Source organism: Triticum aestivum, chromosome 5B (genome assembly GCF_018294505.1).
Source record: "Triticum aestivum cultivar Chinese Spring chromosome 5B, IWGSC CS RefSeq v2.1, whole genome shotgun sequence".
NCBI classification, from domain to species: Eukaryota; Viridiplantae; Streptophyta; class Magnoliopsida; order Poales; family Poaceae; genus Triticum; species Triticum aestivum.
Genome location: NC_057807.1, coordinates 471,878,653 through 471,901,419, shown reverse-complemented (window position 1 = coordinate 471,901,419; position 22,767 = coordinate 471,878,653). Strand labels below are relative to the sequence as shown.

At 43.9% G+C, this 22,767-nt stretch overlaps 1 long non-coding RNA gene across 4 annotated transcripts; it reads right to left on the bottom strand.

The window, feature by feature from the left end:
• Nucleotides 1-865: 865 nt before the first annotated feature.
• LOC123112550 (uncharacterized) lies at nucleotides 866-19,498 on the bottom strand. Of its 4 annotated transcripts, XR_006455582.1 has the most exons (6): nucleotides 18,950-19,498; nucleotides 18,671-18,809; nucleotides 16,645-17,848; nucleotides 15,056-16,570; nucleotides 12,002-12,682; nucleotides 11,275-11,534 (listed from the first exon to the last, which is right to left on the bottom strand). It is a non-coding gene; the product is annotated as an uncharacterized lncRNA (long non-coding RNA). The 4 variants fall into 4 exon arrangements; XR_006455580.1 differs by lacking the exon at nucleotides 11,275-11,534 and adding an exon at nucleotides 866-1,332 and having other exon boundaries at nucleotides 15,056-17,848; XR_006455581.1 differs by having other exon boundaries at nucleotides 15,056-17,892.
• Between the last annotated feature and the right edge of the window lie 3,269 nt (nucleotides 19,499-22,767).

Here is a 22,767-nt window from a genome sequence, read left to right as displayed (position 1 = left end):
CACCAAAACGCAGTGAAGATAAGTTGTTACCCTTGAGATGCTGAAGCCTCTCCAATTGACCACACACCAGAAGCAGGACTCTTCCAGCCGTTGCTGGAGCAATCTGCCTTTCTTTGGGCCTCTGTTTCAGGCGCCAGTGGCGGAGCTAGAAAGGAACTTCCGGGGGGGGGGGTGCACTAAAACCTGCGAACTTGAGGGGGCTAAATACCTTTTTTTTCTCATCTAAGCTCTCAAAAGAGATTCCCTTCACACATTTTCCTAAGGCTGGGGGGGGGGGGGGGGCATGAGCACACATAGCTCCGCAGCATGTAGCTAGAAACTACTAGGTGAGCTTCGCCTGGCTGTTTTTTCTTCTTCTATTTTTTCAAGTCTCAAGAGATCATACACACATGACTAAGTATCAGGTGCAGATTTTAAGTTTGATGCAAACAAATGTATTCGTGAGCCCGGTGGAAAATGAACAAATTAACTGCACAAAAGAAGTTGCAATTCTAGGCACAAGTAATTCTTGTTCTTTTTTCTTTTCTTTGCGAAGAACACAAACTAGCATGTTTTAAAATGTGCATGCCACAATTTATTCAGCATTTCTGAAAATTTACAGTATGCTTTTATCATTGGTTTTCTCTTCTTATTCATGGGAGACCGTTGAATCTGTAACTTTGGCCTCTTGGTCTTCTTAATATAAGGTAGAAATCTCTACCTTGGTCACAATTTCTTTTTGACAGCACGCACTCTACTAACTGATAGAACAAGTGATATCAGAAAAAAAGCTATTGCTCCTCAGAGGCTAAAGCCTTTTATTCCTCTAGTATTTCACTAAACAAGTGCAGCAATAAGCACTCATTCAATTTGCGAATTAGTAATATATCAAAGCAAATATACCGACGCTCAGCCCAAAAATCCAGATTATTCTTCTTAACAGCAGACAGTGCGAAAAGTACACAAGTAAAGCCCACCCGCGAAGGTTTACAGGATTACAATGAGCTGAAGATACAAACAAATAGAAATCTCTGAGGTGACAGGCTTACAACATGAGCTGATGACACAAACAAAGAGAAATCTCCATTTTTATTTTTTGGACACGAACCTGGCAGTGACCTGATCAACCTCAGGGGAGCAAAACTTATCAGCCAAGCTGACCAGCGAAACAAACTCTAATGTTATTGTGCCTCTAGAGATTGAACTCATGATAAACCTCTCCGGGTGATTCTTGAGCAGCTCCAATAGCCTGTGCCATGGCCTCGCTGCTGTTCTGGTTGAGGAGCCATCCTCTGGTGCCAGGTACTTTTGGGCATTGCCATAGGGCCATATCGCAGTGAACTTTTTAGTAAGCTGCAAAACAACCAATAATTAGTTCGCATGTCTTAAAGTATTCGTAACAAGCGATGATTCAGAAGTGTAACTGTATTATGTGGAACAAACCGATTATCACAATGTTATAGGATGTAGGAGCGTACTGTTAAGGTAGAGCGGTAACTAAGATATTTAACTAATTAACAGGAAATTAACTGATAAGCAATGAGGTCATGAGGTATCATGCAACTTGTACCATGTTGAAGGGATCCCATAACGCAAGCAAGTCTTGAATTTACTAATTAATTAATGAACAAATAATTGATATTCAATGATATCCATAAACATTCCAAAAGGTTGCGAGCAATGTCATGATCTTCAAGTTAGATCTTACAAAAGTAATGCACACTACCATAAAAGAGATATCAAGTAATTAGTACATTCCAGAAGGTTGACGATGATGAACGGGGGAAACTGAGTTTGGAGTGGGTTATCCACAATTCTACGCGAACGAGACAATAAGGCTAAGGATTTAGAGCATTTTAAAATAATTGCAAGCTCAAGGTTTATTGATGGATCTTTTCCTCTAAAAAACTGAAAAGGCTATTGAAGGGTCATGTGATTCTTAACAACATCACATATTCATTTTACCAAATGTAATTAACAAGACATATTTTTAGTCTTTCCATGGTATAACATGTTAAGCTTGCCCTGTTGATACGAACAAATCACATCTTCAGATGGAAACATTGTTATTTTTTATTCAAGGACGCTAATTAAAGGAATAACTCGAAGAATCAAAAGCATGCATTTTTTTTATAATTTAACATAAAAGTATGATGATTGAAATCTAAAATTAATACCAATTGTACAGCCCAACAACTATGCTTTCCCATACTAGCTAGTGTTAATATCAAGGCGGTTAGAGTTAATTTTTAGAATTCTAGAACTGGAAAAAAGAATAATCTTGGATAACAAACCTCTGCATGGACACTGGTGGAAAAACAGGCTTCCGTCCAGCCCCATAAGTCGCGAAGCTGTAGGAACCGCGACTAATGGGACCTTTAGTCGCGGTTCTGGAGGTGAACCGCGACCAAAGGCCTGGGCCCAGGGCGCTCGGTGGCCAGCTGGCGCACGTGAGGGTCTTTAGTCGCGGTTGGCCAGGACAACCGCGACTAAAGGCCTTCGGGCACCTTTAGTCACGGTTTGCCAGGCCAACCGCAACTAAAGCCCCTCCCCTATATATACCCATCCAGCAGCCAACACTTAGCCATTTGGAGCCATTCTCTTCACAAGTGGGTGTAGGTTTGCTTTTGGTTCCTCTTATGCACATAAGGTGTTTGATGAAATGCCCCAAGAGCATGAAACAAACATGACATGAAGTGTTGGAGCCACACTCCTCGATCGCGGTTAGCAACTTGATGAACCTTTGATGTGTCATTGATAAAATATGCATGTGTGCAGTTCATTGTTTAATTTATATTGTTTGTAGCTAGTTAGTTTAACAAATGCATGATGGTTAATTATATATTTTATATTATAATAATGCAGATGAATCGGCAATGGATGTACGGTAACCGACTCTCCGGCGAGTTCACTACGGGTTTGAAAGATTTCCTCGTAGTGGCTAATGCGAACAAGCAGGGGGGTTTTGTTATCTGTCCATGTGTTATCTGTAAGAATCAGAAGGGTTACTCTTCCTCAAGAGATGTTCACATGCATCTGCTTCGGCACGGTTTCATGCCAAGCTATAATTGTTGGACCAAGCATGGAGAAAGAGGGGTTATAATGGAAGAAGATGAAGAAGGGGATGATTTCATCGATGAAAGCTATCTTGCTCATTTCGGTGATACTTTCATGGAGGATGCTGAAGGTGAAGGGGAAGGTGAAGAAGAGGCACGTGATGATCCCGTTGATGATCTTGGTCGGACCATTGCTGATGCACGGAGACGCTGCGAAACTGAAAAGGAGAGGGAGAATTTGGATCGCATGTTAGAGGATCACAGAAAGGCGCTGTACCCCGGATGCGATGATGGTCTGAAAAAGCTGGGCTGCACACTGGATTTGCTGAAATGGAAGGCAGAGGCAGGTGTAGCTGACTCGGCATTTGAAAACTTGCTGAAAATGTTGAAGAATATGTTTCCAAAGGATAACGAGTTGCCCGCCAGTACGTACGAAGCAAAGAAGGTTGTCTGCCCTCTAGGTTTAGAGGTTCTGAAGATACATGCATGCATCAACGACTGCATCCTCTACCGCGGTGAATACGAGAATTTGAATGAATGCCCGGTATGCACTGCATTGCGTTATAAGATCAGAGGCGATGACCCTGGTGACGATGTTGAGGGCCAGAAACCCAGGAAGAGGGTTCCCGCCAAGGTGATGTGGTATGCTCCTATAATACCACGGTTGAAACGTCTGTTCAGGAACAAAGAGCATGCCAAGTTGTTGCGATGGCACAAAGAGGACCGTAAGTCGGACGGGGAGTTGAGACACACCGCAGATGGAACGCAATGGAGAAAGATCGACAGATGGTTCAAAGATTTTGCAGCTGACGCAAGGAACATAAGATTTGCTCTAAGTACGGATGGCATGAATCCTTTTGGCGAGCAGAGCTCCAGCCATAGCACCTGGCCCGTGACTCTATGCATCTACAACCTTCCTCCTTGGTTGTGCATGAAGCGGAAGTTCATTATGATGCCAGTGCTCATCCAAGGTCCGAAGCAACCCGGCAACGACATCGATGTGTACCTAAGGCCATTAGTTGATGAACTTTTACAGCTGTGGGGTGGTGTCCGTGTGTGGGATGAGCACAAACAAGAGGAATTTGACCTACGAGCGTTGCTTTTCGTAACCATCAACGATTGGCCTGCTCTTAGTAACCTTTCGGGACTGTCAAATAAGGGATACAATGCATGCACGCACTGCTTACATGAGACTGAAAGTGTACATTTGCCAAATTGTAAGAAGAACGTGTACCTTGGGCATCGTCGATTTCTTCCGAAAATTCATCCAGTAAGAAAGAAAGGCAAGCATTACAACGGCAAGGCAGATCACCGGCCGAAGCCTGCGGAACGCACTGGTGCTGAGGTATTTGATATGGTCAAGGATTTGAAAGTCATCTTTGGAAAGGGTCCTGGCGGACAATCAGTTCCGAAGGGAGCTGACGGGCACGCAGCCATGTGGAAGAAGAAATCTATATTCTGGGAGCTAGAATATTGGAAAGTCCTAGATGTCCGCTCTGCAATCGACGTGATGCACGTTACGAAGAATATTTGCGTGAACCTCCTAAGCTTCTTGGGCGTGTATGGGAAGACAAATGATACAAAGGAAGCACGGCAGGACCAGCAACGTTTGAAAGACCCTGATGACCGGCATCCGGAATGGTTTCAAGGTCGTGCCAGCTACGCTCTGACCAAAGAAGAGAAGGTCATCTTTTTTGAATGCCTGAGCAGTATGAAGGTCCCGTCTGGATTCTCGTCCAATATAAAGGGAATAATAAACATGGCGGAGAAAAAGTTCCAAAACCTGAAGTCTCACGACTGCCACGTGATTATGACGCAATTGCTTCCGATTGCTTTGAGGGGGCTCCTGCCGGAAAATGTTCGAGTAGCCATTGTGAAGCTATGTGCATTCCTCAATGCAATCTCTCAGAAGGTAATCAATCCAGAAGTTCTACCACGGTTACAGAACGATGTGATCCAATGTCTTGTCAGTTTCGAGTTGGTGTTCCCGCCATCCTTCTTCAATATTATGACGCACCTCCTGGTTCACCTAGTCGAAGAGATTTTCGTTCTCGGTCCTGTATTTCTACACAATATGTTCCCCTTCGAGAGGTTCATGGGAGTATTAAAGAAATATGTTCGTAACCGTGCTAGGCCAGAAGGAAGCATCGCCAAGGGCTATGGAAATGAGGAGGTAATTGAGTTTTGTGTTGACTTTGTTCCTGACCTTAAGCCGATTGGTCTTCCTCGATCGCGGCACGAGGGGAGACTAAGTGGAAAAGGCACGATCGGAAGGAAATCAACGATATGTATGGACGGCCATTCTCTGACTGAAGCACACCACACTGTACTGACCAATTCCAGCTTGGTGGCTCCATACTTTGAGAAACACAAGAATATTTTACGCTCGGACAACCCGGGGAAGCCTGAATCCTGGATTAGGAAGGCCCACATGGAGACTTTCGGCAGTTGGTTGAGAAAACATTTAATGAATGACAATGATGTTGTAGATCAGCTGTACATGTTGGCCAAGACACCATCTTCGACTATAACGACTTTCCAAGGGTACGAGATAAATGGGAATACATTTTACACGATCGCCCAAGATAAAAAGAGCACCAACCAAAACAGTGGTGTCCGCTTTGATGCAGCAACCGAGAATGGGCAAAAGGTCACATATTATGGTTACATAGAGGAGATATGGGAACTTGACTATGGACCCTCCTTTAAGGTCCCTAAGTTCTATTTTTCTTAATTTTTTGATATATTATTTGTATTTTTAACATATTGAATTGAATTAGTTTTATTTTTCTTAATTTTTTGATATATTATTTGTATTTTTAGAATTTTGAATTGAATTAGTTTTATTTTTCTGAATTTTTTGATATATTATTTGTATTTTTAAGATTTTGAAAAAGAAAAAGTATTTGGAAAATACCTTTAGTCGCGGTTGGCCTGCCCAACCGCGACTAAAGGTGGTTGCGCGCGGGAACGAAAAACCCGCCAAAAAAGTCCTTTAGTCGCGGGTCGCCTCCCCAACCGCGACTAAAGGTTACCCTTTAGTCGCGGGTCGCCTCCCCGACCGCGACTAAAGGTTTCCCTTTAGTCGCGGGTCGCCTCCACAACCGCGACTAAAGGCCCTTTAGTCGCGGGTCGCCTCCCCAACCGCGACTAAAGGGGGGGGGCTATAAATACAACCGCCCGACCCGTCGCCTCCATTTCTCCGCTCGTTCTCTGCCGCGCCGAAGGCCTGCCGCCCTCGCCCTCGACGCCGCCCGCCGTCGACCTCGCCCTCGACGCCGCCCGCCGTCGCCCGCGCCCTCGACGCCGCCCGCCGTCGCCCGCCGCCCCCTCTCGCCCACGTACGGCGCCCGCCGCCCCCTTTCGCCCTAGTACGCCGCCCGCCGGCCTCCCTCGCCCACCACCGTGCCGCCTCGCTGCCCTCAACGCCGGCGGCCGGCCTCGCCGCCCTCAACACCGGCGTTGATCGAGAGAGAGAGAGAGAGAGAGCAGAGAGAGAGCAGAGAGAGAGAGAGCAGAGAGCAGAGAGAAAGAGCGATGATCGAGAGAGAGAGAGAGAGAGAGAGAGCAGAGAGAGAGAGAGCAGAGAGCAGAGAGAGAGAGAGAGAGCAGAGAGAGAGAGAGAGAGAATTTTTTAACTAGTTAATTAACAAAAAAAACGGTAAAATTTGATAATTAACAAAAACGGTAAATAACTTAGTTTAACAAAAACGGTAAATAACTTAAAACTTGATAATTAACAAAAAAACCCGTAAAATTTGATAATTAACAAAAAAAACGTATATACGGAGAGGGGCGGCGAGGGGGGCGGCGATGCGCGCGGTGTTTTTTTAGGGATCGAGAGGGGACGGCGAGGGTTATAAATGTGTTGTCCTCGCCTCCCCTCTCCGTGACGCCGTCGTCTGCCGCCCCGTCTCGCGCTCTACCGCGACACCCTCTCCCACCCCTTCCTCGCCCCCTCCTTTTGCCACCGCCCTTTCGCCACCGCCACCGCCACCGCCCCCCTTCTTCACTTAATTAATTTGTTTTTACTACATGTTTTCAGGACTGACATAATGGCGGACGATAGAGCTGACCCGATTATGGACAACTATGATCCGGACGGTGAAGCACATATGTTCGGCATCATAAACGGCGATATTCTATATGTGCCGACCGGAGAAGAAGAAGATGATATCTCTTCTTATCTGAACCTTGACGGTGAAGATGAAGGGCGCCGTCAGCAAGATGATGCCGAACAAACGTCGATAAACGACGATCTTCAAATGGAAGTAGCAACCACCTCCGGCGCCGAGGTATATATATACATTGAGCCTCTGGTGATACAAACTAACTGATTTGAATAAATATGTGTGTACTAACGCGCGCGACTCTTTCTTATTTTAGCCCTCGGCCGGATCGTCGAAACAATCGAGTACGTCGTCAAAGCGTGGCGCAACCAAGACGATGAAACAAGGAGAAACATGCACCATCGAGGTTGTCGACAGTGCAACCGGCAGGCCGCTGGAGCCCCGCAAGAACGCCACCAAGTTTGTCAGCCAATGCGGAGCCATTGTTAGAGACAACGTCTCGATCACCGTCCAGGAGTGGAATGAGCCAAAGAAGGCACGAATTGATGGTTTCACTTTTGTCGATAAGAGAACAAAAAAAGATTGCTTCAAGAAGCTTATGGAACATTTCGTTCTACCTCCGGAATACAACAAATTCGATGAGGAGGGTAACAAGATTGAGGAAAACAAGGAGAGGAGGAGGCTAGTCAAACAGTTCGCTCTTCATAAGATGGCCGACGCATTCCGGAAATTCAAGCAAAATCTAGCCCATGACTTTGTCAAGCAGAACAAGACTCCGGATTTCAAAGGACAATATGAGAAACTGAAACATGATTGGCCAGAATTTGTGAAGCAAAAGAAATCGGAGCAGTTCATTCAAATATCGAAAAAAATAAGGAAAATGCGGCTAAGAAGGAGTACAATCATGTTATGGGGCCAGGAGGGTATCGCATTTGGGTGCCTAGGTTGGAGAAGATGGAGAACGAGCTGAGGGCGCGAGGAATCCGTCCAGGTACGGAGGGATGGGACCCAAGGGCCAAAAGCTGGTGGTACGGGCATGGGGGAACGCTGAACCCGGAGACAGGGGAGTGTGTTTACCGGGGCAAATTAATTAAACCCACCCAAGCCCTTATTAACGCAATGAGGGATGCTCAACAGGGGAAGATCAAGTTCAACAGAGAGAACGACGCGCTGACAAAAGCCCTCGGGAATCCTGAACACGGAGGACGTGTACGAGGCATGGGGCACATTCCGTGGAAAATAGGGTTCCCCCAGAACGATGACCCGTACGGTTACAGAAGCCGTAAGAGAAAGATGGATCGGGAAGCAGATGTTGTGGCGCGGTTGGCATCGGAAATGGATGTGATGAAGAAAACCATGAGTGTACTAGTAGCCGAAAGAGATGCAGCTCGGGTGCAGCATGAAGATCATCCAGCGGATCTCGGAAGCCAGCAGCGGAGAAGCAGCGTGGCTTCCACGGAGGCCCCACCGGCTGGTGCAGATGCACCGACGATCGAAATTACTGCACCGGAGCCTCTGGTGGTCGAAATTACTGCACCGGAGCCTCTGGTGGTCGAAATTACTTCACCGGAGCCTCCTCGCTACCCCGTGGACGATATAAAGGAGATGAAAGAATGTCATCTGTATTATCCTATCGGGAACATGTCCATGAAGGTAGCCATCGGCAGTGCTTTACCATGTTTACCTGGAGCACTCCACCACAACAACCCCATTCAAGATGGCTATGCTCGTGTCACGGTGGAGGACATAGTCCAAGGGTTTGAGGACCTGGAGATTGACATTGCTACACCTGAAGGGGAGAAAAGACTTGGAGATGTCAAGCGCCATTTCATTCTATGGCAAAAGAAGTTTATCAAGTTTCCAGGCGAGGCGCCAAGGACAACAAGTCCACCCCCCTACGGTGGTGGTGGTGGCGGTGGCGGTGGTGGTGGTGGTGGTGGTGGTGGCGGTTCACCTACACCTCCGTCACGTCAGCCGACGCCGCCCCCCAGTCCACAACGTCCGGCGGGTGATCAGCCGCCGCCCCCCAGTCCTCGTCCGGCGGGTGATCAGACGCCGCCCCCCAATCCACCTCCGGCAAAGAAGCAGAAGCAGTCCTGGATTATTAACCCGGACCCTTATGTACCTAAGACCACAAAGGTACCGGAGCCATCACTGAAGCCTCTCCCCACAAGGCCTTGGGAACGTAGTGCCGAGGAAGTCGACGCGGCCGCGGCTGCTGATTTGGAGAAATGGAAGGCGGACTGCAAGAAGAAAAGAGAGCCCGAGCCCAAGCCAGTATTTTCTGATGAGCAAAAGAAGTGGGCTAAGTCATTTTTGAGCACACCGTCCCAAGCCGCGAAGAATCTGCCTAACGACTATGCACGTGAACTTCGCAGGCAGGCACTCATGTTCAAGGAGAACAAAGAGCGGGAGAAGGCCGAAAGTAAAAAAAGCGGGAAACAAGTTGCCCAGCTCGGGGAACAAAGTAAACAATCGATTGCCCCGCTTATAGTGGAAGCCTTCTGTCCGGATGCCCCCGAGATCATACAAGCTGCGGCAGCACAGGGATTGACTGTAACGAGTGCCAGAGAACAAGCGGCCAACTTAGGTATTACTCTTCGTGAACTGTTAGGCCTTGATGAGGCGCCAGTGAAGGAGGTAGTAATTACATATGTCAAGAATGGGCCTCTCGTCGAGCCTGCGCAGGAAAAGGATCTACCTCCACAAATGAAAGGTCTGCTGAAATGGTACAAGGGTTACATAAAAAATAAAAACGCCAAAGAATATATTTATGCGGAAGTTAGACATGAGCATCACTTCAAACATTACTATGTACAAATTGAACTGAGTGAATTGTTCCAGCTTTTCAATCTGCGCGAGCTCGATAAATCTATCATCAGTTGCTACGTTCTGTAAGTGATTTATTAATTTCTACCCCATCTCGTTCATATTGCCTGCACTATATATATGTCCTAACTATATTGTTGTGTCCGCTATTATACATGCAGAATGAAGATTAAGGAATGCAGAGTAAGGAACATCCATGATGTTGGGTTCATTGACCCACACATCGTTAATGGACATGTGTTGGAGCGTCACCCCGCCGACGTGGAGGCAGACCTGTGGCAGTTTCTTACAAAGCAGGAACTCAAAAGTGATATTCTATTTCCTTACCATTTTGAGTGAGTGTTTCTGTCTTGAGCACATTCTCTTTTGTTTACTCCATGCATGGTATGTGGCCGGCTAATCGATGAGTTATGCATGACGTACTGTGCATGTATCGTGTCCGCAGGTTCCACTGGATTCTGCTAGTAATTAAAGTTAACACCTCAGAATGTCTCGTCCACGACTCTGTGAATATGGATCCAAAGCTTTGGGGCGGCATGAGAAGAATGCTGCAGAAGTAATTATTTTCATTCATTTGCGCTCTATATCGATCGGCCTATTTCGTTCATTTCCTAATATCAAGTAACTAATTAATAACTCTCTTGTTCATTTAATTTTCTTTGCCTCGTAGGGTTTGGAGACGGTTCGTAGATACAAAGGTCGGTGAATTCAAAAAAGAGCTAGAATTCAAAATGTTAAAGGCTAAGAATGCTGGGGATATTCAGCCACCGGAGACCAATCTATGTGGATACTATGTCTGTGAGATGATCCGGAGATACACCTCTGAGCGGGTTCCGAGTGATACCAATGCTCAGAGGAATAACCTCCGGTGGATGCTTAGTCCAGAAGCTCGCTTCCGACCACTTCAAGAGGAACTAGCTGGATGGTTCAGCAGGGAAGTCCTCCATCCTAAAGGAGAACACTATTACGAGGACGTAGAACTTTATATGCATTAAATCATGTATGGAAACTTGTTCAAAATTGTATATGGTCATCCGATGATATTGAATATATATTGTATATTCCTCTTGAATTCTTTTTGGTTCTAATTTCAAATTTATTTGAAATTGTACATTCATATGCATGTATGTAGTACCGTAGAATATATGAAACTCCTTCAAAATTAAAATAAAGCACAAAAGAAATAAAACAATACAAATTAAACAGAAAACAGGTTTAGGGGGGGGGGGCTAAAACCCTAAACCTGTGGCGGCCTTTAGTCGCGGTTGGCCAGAAGAACCGCGACTAAAGGTCCTCCGCCCCGACGGCCGCCTGGCACCCACGTGGACGGGCCGTTAGTCGCGGTTCTTAAGCAGCCGCGACTAAAGGTGGGGGGCTTTAGTCGCGCTTATTTGGTCGCGGTTGCGCAACCGCGACTAATGGCAGTTGTGAACCGCGACCAAGGGCCTTTTTTCCACCAGTGGGAGTTGTTCCACAGGCATCCATTGTCTACGACTAGCATCACAGTGGATTGATATCATGACTGCAACACATGAGGTAAGATGATACTCCAACTTATTGTCTTCATCCTTGTCTGCCTTTCTAGTCTCAAATTTTTTGGCTGCAGGAATAAAGTAAGCTAGTGAGGGTACGTAGCTGTGAGCAATAATGAGATCTAGGCTTCTTACTGGCGTAATGTTGTTGCTGACAACAAATGATAGAGGAAAAACCATTGACATTATATTTAGTTTAGGAACTTGTGTCAATACAGCCACAATTTCTAGCAATATGATTCCACATATGTTAGTATACCTCTGATGCAATATAAATCTCAAAAAGTGTGAATTGCACATTTACGATTGCAGGTATATTATTAGTTCATGACTGGGACTATCTCTACTTCAGTAGCCAAATATTTGTAACTCACAAATCTTTTTTTTGTGTGGGTGTAACTCACAAATCAGTCTAGGAGAAAGTAGTGATAGTATTAGTACAGGTAATATGTTGTTTATTTTATGTTAGTATATCACAAAGCACAATACAGGAGAGAAATGAATATAACATAAGTATGTAACAATGATAACGTACCACGTTCAACGTTGATAGGCCCGGTCTTCAGTTCAACAGAAGACATCTTGATTGGCACCGTAAACAGTCCTTGAGTTCCAGTGCCAACATTAATTCCATTGCCACAATTGGCCCCGCCATAACCATTGTTACGAGAAGCAGAAAAATCAGAATGGGAAGGGCGCTTGCTGGATGAAGACATGTGTTATGATGGAATATGAGTTTGCCGAGGAGAAGCTGTGGCAGAACCAATATGAACGGATTGGCCATGAAAATTAGAGGAGTGTGGAGTTCCCTCAGCAGCAAAGGATGCAAAGATGGGGCGAGCTGGTAGGAGAAAGTAGAATCGTGTTTGTCCCATCTGAATGAGATCCTGGGACTTCAGTTTAACGGGATCATCACTTGGGCGGTGAAGGACCCTCTGAACATAGCATCCATGTTGGCCCAGAACCTCAAGGGAAAACGAGCGGTGTTGAAAATCATAGAAGATGCGTGCATGGAGGCGGGAAACATCCCTATCTCCGCCAACGGCGCTAAGATCAAAGTCTACCTTTCCTTTCTTGGAATTGCATCTCACGATGATTTCATAAGATTGCATGATGTACTGGAAGTCTTTGCCTTGAAGCTTCGCAAATCCTGCATCCAGTTGAGCACCACGAGCAGATCCCATACCAACATTCAGGCCTGACATCTCTAGTATTCCTGGTAGTAGAAGAATTCAAAGTGTCACTAATTTTCAGTTTCTTCTATAAAATAAATGATGGAGAGATAAAAAAATGCACTGAAGCCAGAACAATAGACATATGATGTGACAGGACAAAATGTGAAACACTTTTATTAATTGCAATATAAAGAGAATAGTTCAAATGGCAAATTTTCGTATCAGGTCCATGCCACAAAAGATAATAAACACACCGGATATAAGATTGCACATAAAACAATACTGGGAGATGATGCCAGGCGATATTCTCAATCAGTCTAGCAATCTTTGGAAAGAACATAATTTCATTTGTTTGTATATTTTACCCGTTCAATTATTAAAGAATACAAGATGCATCGATACAATTTGGCCAGTACATATTAGACAGCCCTAATACAATCTGACCCCATGTTGGCGTGTTAGATTGTTTGAAGGTAGACTACTTTTTGGCAACAACGAGCATGGGCATTTCTCGCTAAAATGGAAATTTATAAATGCATTAAAATGCCTTTGCAAGCCGGGTCATCTCTCCTACGTCATGGGAAAAAAAGAATAGAATTGCTAATTAAAGAATAGAATGCCTAATGTTTTATCTACTTTATCAGCAAGCTATTTATTATGATGATAAATCTTTAAATAAAATTTGTCATGAGTGGGCCCAAGTGTCGTCAATGCTAAAGTTGCTTCAATGCAATCTGCTACGAATGGTTACTAGTAAGTCAAGCATCCATTGTTGGACAAAATAGGCATAGACCAGGTTTATGCGATTTACTTAGAAAATATACCTTGTCAGATACATGATGCCATATAACAATCTAGTGTGACAAAAAAACTTGAATAGCCATGACATTATTCTTCTCTCTCACTTTGTGCTAACCATAGTAAAGAGGGTACCCATGGGTCACCATATTTGAAACTAATCAGAAGAGTCCTACTGATCAGAACACTAAAATGAATGCAATGCTGCGCCGAGCACTTCCATCCAGATTAAAATATGAAATTAACACATTACTGCTAAGTTGCCAGAAAGAGAAAAAATTGCCCAACTGATAATGTGCACTTGCAAGGAGGAGCAAACCAAAACATGCAAGGCTTGTTGCCCTCCATAGTTTATGCTATTCTAGTTACTCTAGTGCTCCAGACTTTGAATGAAAAGAGAACTATTTCTCTTTAGAACTAATCACAAGATTGGATACTCTCGTTACCCATAATTTATCAGATACATACATTTTGAGACCTGAAAACATCATCCTCTTAGATCTAGCAAAGGAAAGGAATAACAATATTCAACCAACAGCGGAAAGATTCAGTTACAAGATCAAAAAACTCTTATCATCTATGACGATGCAAAAAGAAAACTGCTTTCATCCATGATCTATCAGATGCATACATTTTAACACCCGAAGAACACCATCCGCCTAGATCTAGCAAAGGAAAAGAATAAAGCACCAAGCAACAGTGGAAGAATTACAAGGTCTAAAACTCTTATCATCCAGCGTGCAAAAGAAACTTTTGTTATTCATGATCTGTCAGATGCATAAATTTGGACACCCGAAAAACAGCATCTGCTAGGATCTTGCGAAGGGAAGGAATGACACATCAAGCAATAGCGAAAAGAATTAAAGACCTAAAACTCTTATCAACTACCGTGCAAAAAAAAAATCTTGTCATCCACGATCTTACATTTTAACACCTGAAAAACAGTATCCGCTTAGATCTACCAAAGGAAGGAATATCACATCAAGCAACAGCAAAAGGGATCAATTACGAGATCTAAAACTCGTATCGTCTAGGATGCAAAGAACTGTGTCACCCCACCCCTGATCTATCAGATGCATATACATCTTAACACCCAGAAAACCATCATCTGCCTAGATCTAGCACAGGAAAAGAATAACACACATCAAGGAACCGCCAGAAAAATTAATCACAAGATCTAATCAAACTGTCTTGCTTGAAGAAGAATTCTCATCAGCCATGATCTATGCAGATACATCATGATTGTTGGAACTCGCCCTCAGGATCGATCACATCAAAACCATAGAAATGCATGCAAAAACTTTAGCCAATGGCACCTGTCGTGCCTTGTTCTATTTTCTTTATTTTCTCGACAATATCCCACGTTGTTACAGAACTTTACAGCCGGCTGCATATATATACTACACCAGCAGCGGCCGACCCTTGCAACCTAAACCCACATGGACTCAGCCGGCTTGACCATCTAGTAGGACTAGTCGAATGCCCGTGCGTTGCCACGGGATATATAACAAACTTAGACAAAGAGACATTTGTCGAACTATCACTAAGTTACATCATGTATGTCATATGCAGGTTATGAGTGTGTTCAACCAAATATTATCTTGTACAAACCCAACCTTTTTGCTCTTGGGCACTCCTGGTGCAGGCTACAAAAAATCATCCGGAGAATCATGTATGCATATCTGGATCTTCGTTAGCATTTCAAAAGGTTAATAATAACAATAATGAGATATGTATTCAACCTCTTATTTTTGCACAAGCTACATTAATTTCAATTATTTTGTGAAGATTTATAGGCTCAACAAACATGTATATTGAGACATTGATTAAAACGTCATTGTAACTTCAAGAATGAGTGCCATGCAATTATCACTGCATTTCAAAAACATCACCTTACACTTTCTTCCCCTATACATGCATTTGCCTCACGTAATTCAAGTTTCTTTCACATGTGTACGAAAATTAGTCACATAATACCCCAAAACAACAAGATATCACTTCAACTTCAAATGTGTTTCAAGTAAAGCTATTGGCATCATATGCAAATAAAAGCGGAAGTAATTCTGCTTAGCTATTCGTTCCTTGATGATCTGCTTGATTATTACACAGTTGCTTCCATTTTTTCCGAACAATTTGTGAATACAAGCATAATGCAGAAACAATAACCACAAATGCACTTTGAATTCCCCTATCTCAAAGCAGACCACTTGGCACTTCTCAGTTCTCTTTTCCTATTTGTCCCACTGGCCAACCCATTGCTACCAGGTTTTGTCTGGCGAAGCAAACAGAAAGATCGGAGGCAAGATTGCAATGTTTAAGAGATGAATTATCCATATGCTTAGTAATTCACAAGAACATCTGGCTGCCCATGCTAAACATGTATTGAACATTATCAGTTTTTTACACAAAAATTGACCATGTTTTCTCCATGAACATACACTCATGCTTCTGGGAATGTGCGCATAAAGAAAGAAATTTCTTGTATTTGATACTCCTACTTGTATCACAGTATTCGAGTATGCTAAACTACCATGGATTCAGTTTTGGCATGGTGGGAATAATTTGTTGACTCAAAAGGCTACTTCCTTGAAGATACTATATGTTTTCTTTTGTTGGGCCGAAAGAACTCATTTATTTCTCTATTAGAAAACAAAAGAAGTATGTTATAGCAACAAGCACTTAGTACCAATACCCTACATTGAGTCCCTTCACACCATGATCTCTCTAGATAAAACAGATGGCATAGATCATTTCCTTCTGTAGCATTTAGTGATGATGATTTGTTGGAGCCTTGGTCACATTCGTTTCATAAGTTCACAAGGCACATCACGTAGATAAAAGATGCAAGTGTATCTCCTGGAATGATCTTGAAAAAAAGCTTATGCTGTGTTAAGGAATCAACACATTATTCTGATGAACAAGTAAATCGTATCGGTAAGTATTACATGAGCCAAGACAGAGACATGAAAAGTTTTAATATACAAAGACCCCATGCATTGGTGGCACTAAAAATGACAAGGAATAACTTATTGAGAACTCCATGCAGGACATCAAAAATCCATTTTGTTCAGCTAGATCCTAGTAACATGCTGAGAACAAGTACAGATTTTACGCCGCGTCATGCAGATTTTCTGGAAAGAAAACACAGTAGTCATAAAAAATATCTTCTTTCTAACTCCTCCAGCAAATAAGTGAGAGAAATGACCTCTTAGATTAGGATTAGTGTGCTCCAGTCAATAACAATAACATCAAAATATGTTTCAGCTGTAGCAAGTGAACCAGTAACACGTAAACTAATTCTTCTATAAAAACCTGCAAATAGGTCTACAGTAGAAAACAACAAGACATAGAAAGTCAGGAATAATAAGTTTATCATGACTACTGTTAATGTTGTGAACAAGTTCAATCAGTTGGCCATTCTTAATCTTATTCACGTAGTACGAAATTTCGTAGATTACAATAGCTAATACTACAATGGTTACTTCCTTGTGCAGTGCACAATTTTGGAACTGTGTGTTGCTCAGCTTCTCTCAACTGTGGAAGTTCAACAAAATTTTGGTGAAAATAAACCATCATAAACATATGTAGCTAGCATAGTGAAATATATAAGTCTTTCTATTTTTTTTGACCTATTTATCGGCATCCTGAGTGGGCAAAGATATGACACATCGGTTGTCTATTTGCCATCGAATGCAAAGCAATAGATAATGATAACATGAAACATAACCTTTTCTCAGAGAGCATGTTACTGTACAGCCATCGAATGCAAGCAATAGATAATAATAACTTGAAACGTAGCCTCATATTGCATAGAAAAAAGCTATATTATGGAAAATAGAACATACGGTTCATATCATTAATCATGTCGAAATTATAAGCCCAATAAACCACAGCCTCGAAATTAGAGCCACCTCCATCCCATACCCTCATCTCAAGCAAATGCATACCATGCCAAATTTAGAAGACAAGAGCACAATTGAGGATGATAGCAATCAGCTATCAGCGTCAAGTGAAATGAGAGAGGGGGGATAAAGAGCACCCACAGAAGAAGTCGGTGAGGTTTGGGGACAACGATTGGTAGGTTGGGCTCCGGACGCTGACCACAAAAATTAGGGTGGGGAAAGAAAAGATGCTACCTTATTATGACATGACACCACACACGCCACCGCTGTGACGCAACCGGATCAACATGCCGGAGACGGAGAGGGGGGACGGGGACTTGCTGCCTCGCTGCCAGGGGACGAAGGAACTCAAATAGAACCCCACATGGATCAACTGCTGCTGAGGAGCACCTGAGTGTGTACGTTCTCGATGCCATCCTCAGAGCTAAAATGCATGCATGGGCGCGTCCAACTCTGGCATTCCCGAGCGCTAGGAACTCAGTAGGCGTGTCGTCGCGCTCGAGCACCCTGGTACCACAAACATCATCAGTGCATGTACTTAATGAGCAAACCTACAGATTTGTGCAACAGAAGTATTAGCACCTTATTCTATTTCGGTTTAGTAAAAAATATCTTGGTAATGTACAATGTTTGGTTATCATGACAACTCAAGCTTATATAATTTTTAAAAGACAATAGTTTGTCACTTCTGTTGATTGCACATGAGGCATCAATCTCTTATTACCCTTACACAGAAGTAATTGGCATTTCACCAAAGTATTCAAATGCGTGCATAGTATATTTTACTTCAATTTAGCTAGCAGAGCACCTGTCCTTATCATTGTTATTTTGCTCAGAAATGCTAGAGTAGTAGGTACGCTAATTAGTTGATTATATAAGAAGACATGGACATGAAGATATATTTTTCGGAAGAACATGCTACTTCAAGTACACGACTAATTATTATCTGGCCTGCACATTAGCAGGACAGCTTGGGCCTCACTTTGTACCAATCATTTTCTATTTGTAGTTTCTTGAACTTCATCAGCGATCCATAGTGCACTGGCCCAAATTCATCATTTCACTTAACTATATGAGGACCGAACTATATGCAGCGAAAAATGTGGTTAATCATGAGATGAATCAGCAAAATTTCCGTTAGCAGGAGGAAGGCTTTATTGCGTACAGCAATACCAAAAGGTAGAGCAAGTAAGCTCCTATTAATTCAATTTCTACTGTAAACATCAACAAATAAAACAATCAGGAGCAACACAGACAAGAACGAACTGAATTAGCTATTGCAGCAGCAGAAAGGGGATGTAAAAGAATTGGATTGGATTGGATTGGCACCTGGGCTATCCAGTCGCCGAGGGAGTAGAAGCCGCCGCTGACCATCATCTTGGCAAGAACCGGATTGGCCTTGAGGGCCTCCTCGTACGCCGACCAGTTATGCTCACATGTACCGCAGGATCTCAAAGATAGTCCACCCCTACACCAAATCCAATCAAGAGAAACAAAGGGTAGTCATCCATCACGAACCACCAATAGATCAAGATCATGGCTAGCTATTAGCAGAAGAAGTAGAGGCTATGGGGCGAAAGCCTATCAGCAAAAAAAATCAAAACTCACAATCTCTGTCAATGACAACCATGCCTATATATGCTGGTCGGCTTCCCCTAGTGACAAGTTGGTCGGCTTCCTCCTTGGAGAGCCTCCCTCATCCGTCTGCCCTCCTGCCCGGTGGTATGCTAACCCAGGAAGCTAGCGCTCGTCTTCCACCCAGACATCGGTGGCGCTGCACTGGATCTGGTTGGCCGCGAGCTCCCGCTAGCTTCCCCACAGGGGTCAACCTCCTAAGACACCGCCGATGTAGTCCATGGAAGCGACGGTTGTTGCGGTGGCGAAGGAGAGGAGGCCGTACAAGGGCGGCTTGCATGGGCTGTGCCACAGCGACCGCGACGAGCATCGGGGCAGAGGCGGCGGCCGCGATTCTCCTCACGAGATCGAGAGAGAGGATGGATCGGGAGAGAGGTGGGGAGACTGGGAGACGGGACGTGGGTCCTGTTTTTTTATTTATTTTAATTGCGCGAAGGAAGGTTGCGAGGGGAGGTGTAACCAGGTCGCGAGGGGTAGTTTTTTTAACTTCGTGCGATCGTGCGAAAGGGAGGGCGGGGAACGAGGTCCAACCAACGAAGGAGGTCGAATCATCACGACGTTCGATCCTCCTTTAATAGTAGAGACTCCTAACAAGACTCGCTCACGATTCCTAAACTGACTCGGACTAACCTCACGTACGGTATGCAAGCTGACTATACATCCAACTTTACAGACCGAATACAACTAGTACTCCTACTAAGTACTACCACCACGTAAACACCTAGCTGATTAGGACATGAGACATGAGGCAAGATTATTGCCAACAATGATTTATGCCGATATGTGCATCCCAACATAGGAAAAAAGTATCATTTCTCTTGGATCTAGCAAAGCACATCAAGCAAAAGCAAAAATAATAATAATTACAAGTCCTAAAACTCCAATCAGACCGCACTAGTAGAAAAAGGACCTAATGTGAGACACATTAGTGCCGGTTCGATTTTGGCCCGGTACTAATGGTACCATTAGTGCCGGTTCGAACGGCTATGCATTAATGCCGGTTTGTTTTGAAACTTTAGTACCGGTTCGTGCCACGAACCGGTATTAAAGGGGTGGTGCCAGGCTGGCGTCAGGCCGGGGCCCCGCGATCATCTTTAGTATCGGTTCGTGGCACAAACCGGTACTAAAGGGTTAACCTTTAGTACCGGTTCGTGCCATGAACCGGTACTAAAGGGGTTTGACATATAGTACCGGTTCGTGGCACAAACCGGTACTAAAGGGCAATTTTCAATCTCTACCCCCCCCCCCCCCCCCCGCGTATATCGCCATTTCAGTTTTGAAAAATACAGAAGAAAATGATAAAAAATTCAAAAAATAAAATTCTTCGAGATGTAGTTATATTACTACATCTACTAGTTAGGAAAATTAAAAAACTTAAATTTGGACATGTCTTGCAAAAAGTATAGGGAAAATGTAAAACGGCTATAACTTTTGCATACGAGTCGGAAAAAAAACGTATAATATATCAAAAAATTCAGCACGAGAATCCGCATCCGATTTTGATAGCCTATGGCCTGTTTGCGATTTTTTAGAATCCTCAAATTCCAAAAGGAGAAAAAGATATGCTCAAATTTAAGTTTTTTTTTAATTTTGGTTAAATCTGGTCAAACTATGGTCAAACTACTTATTCAAGAAGTATTAATGTTACTACATACTTATTCAAGAATATTAGTGTTACTAAATAATTATTTCAATTTTTTGAATTTTGGTCAAATCTGGTCAAACTATGGTCAAACTATGGTCAAACTTATTTAAGAAATGTTAGTGTTACTAAATAATTATTGTTTTTTAGAATAATAGTTTCAAACTCAAACGGTGATGTGACCTAATGCTCAAACTAAACTGCTGAGGGTTAATAGGATTTACAACTTAGATTTGTCAGGAAAACAACAAGTGCAGACTTGGAAAGTAGGGGGAATAGAACTCCGAAGTTAAGCGTGCTCAGGCTGGGGGAGTGAGAGGATGGGTGACCGGTCGAGAAGTTAGACGATTTGGAATGAGTGATACACACTTGAGTAGTTAAGAGGGGCAATTAGAGACTAAATCATTAAATAATTTAGAAAATTGAAAATCGAAAAAAAATCATTTTTTTTCAAAAATTTCAAAAAATAAATTTCAAAAAAAATACCTTTAGTTAAAGGTGCCCCATACCACGGCGCGAGCTCACGCCACATGGTGGACCTTTAGTGGCGGTTCGTGCCGAACCGGTACTAAAGGGGGGGCTTTAGTATCCACTCTTTAGTGCCGGTTGCAGAACCGGTATTAAAGGCCCTTATGAACCGGTATTAAAGCTCCGTTTTCTACTAGTGTCGTATTGCTACAAGGGAATTCTTATGACCCATGCATGACATATGCAGATGCATATATTTCAACACAGGAAAAGGAACCATTTCTCTTAGATCTGGCTACCAAAGAAAGCGAAGTAACACATCAAGCAATTGTTAGAAGGATTAATCATGAGATCTGAAACTCTAATCATACCGAAGTGCTACAAAGGAACTCCTATGACCCATGATCTATGCAGAATTGCAGATAGATGCACTTCAGTACTGGAAAAGAGTCCATCTCTCTTAGGTATATCTAGCAAATACATGAAGAGATCCATCTAGGGAAGAAATGATGTAAAATAGCTGGAAAAAGAACCACCGGGAAATTACCTCACCGAGAAAGTGAAGCAGCCGTGCTCGGGTTGGCGAGGAAGAGGGCTGATCGCCGGCCGATGGAGATGAGCAGAGGACGCCGGCGAGGGAGGTGGGATGAGGAAGAGAGTGGGTCTGTCTCGAAACCTAGCAGCCGCAATTCCCATCTCGCGTCCGCAGTCGCAACCCTTTTTAAACCCGATTTCTACCGCCCGCGGCGAACCCTAGCACACAATCCCTAAATTGCCAGCGCCAGGAATTAGAGGCTCATAATAACTATCCTAATTAGGAGCGTGTTCGTCGTGACCCCCTGCACTAATTCCATACGCGATCGCCAGACCTCTGTTTCCCTCTCAATCTGGGTTCGCAGCGCGCGCAGAGTGTTCGTGTTCGCGGAGGAGCGCGCCCGCGAAGGGGAAATTTCGAAGGTGGGGAACGTGAGAGGCTGCTACGTGGGCCGGTCGTGTCAGTGAGAAAGGTTGATGTAAAAATTCAGAGAAGCTGTCTAGAATTAATGCAGAGGTTAGGTGCAACAAAAAACCAAAGAATTAGTCTCTAGGTAAAACGCTAGGAATAAAAAAAAGAATTCGTCTAGGCCTGGTCCTTTACCTGTTCTGATGGAAGGGATGGGAGGGACCGGCGGCTTCCCCTTCCCGTCTCGCCGGGTGCTCTTAGGCGGGTTGAGGAGCTACACCGAGAAGCAAAGTTGCGTTAGGCCTTGTACAATGGGAGATGCTTAGGGGAGGTGCTTAGAGAAATAAATCAGGTTTTTCTTAAGCACCGGTGCTTATTTATACAGGATAGACGCTTAACTAAGCGTCTTTTCTGTAGAAATAGGCACCGGTGCTTCAGAAAAATCCGGTTTATTTTTTTAAGCATCTCTCTAAGCACCTCCCATCGTACAAGGCCTTAGAAGCTCGTTTAGTGGGAACTCCCGGCTCAGGTCAATCGAACGACTCCCGTGGCAGCGAGGGTGGCGATGCCGGACGCTAGGACTGCTTGGTTGGGGCTTGTGAGCAGCGACGCGGTTCCCGGGTTGACACCGATGGGTCCTGTGTGGACCACAAGGGTTGTGGCTCTCTAGCATCCCGGGAGGATCTTGGGGGACGTGCGCGCCGCTTCAGAGTGAGGCCTTAGATTGGCAGAGGGGCA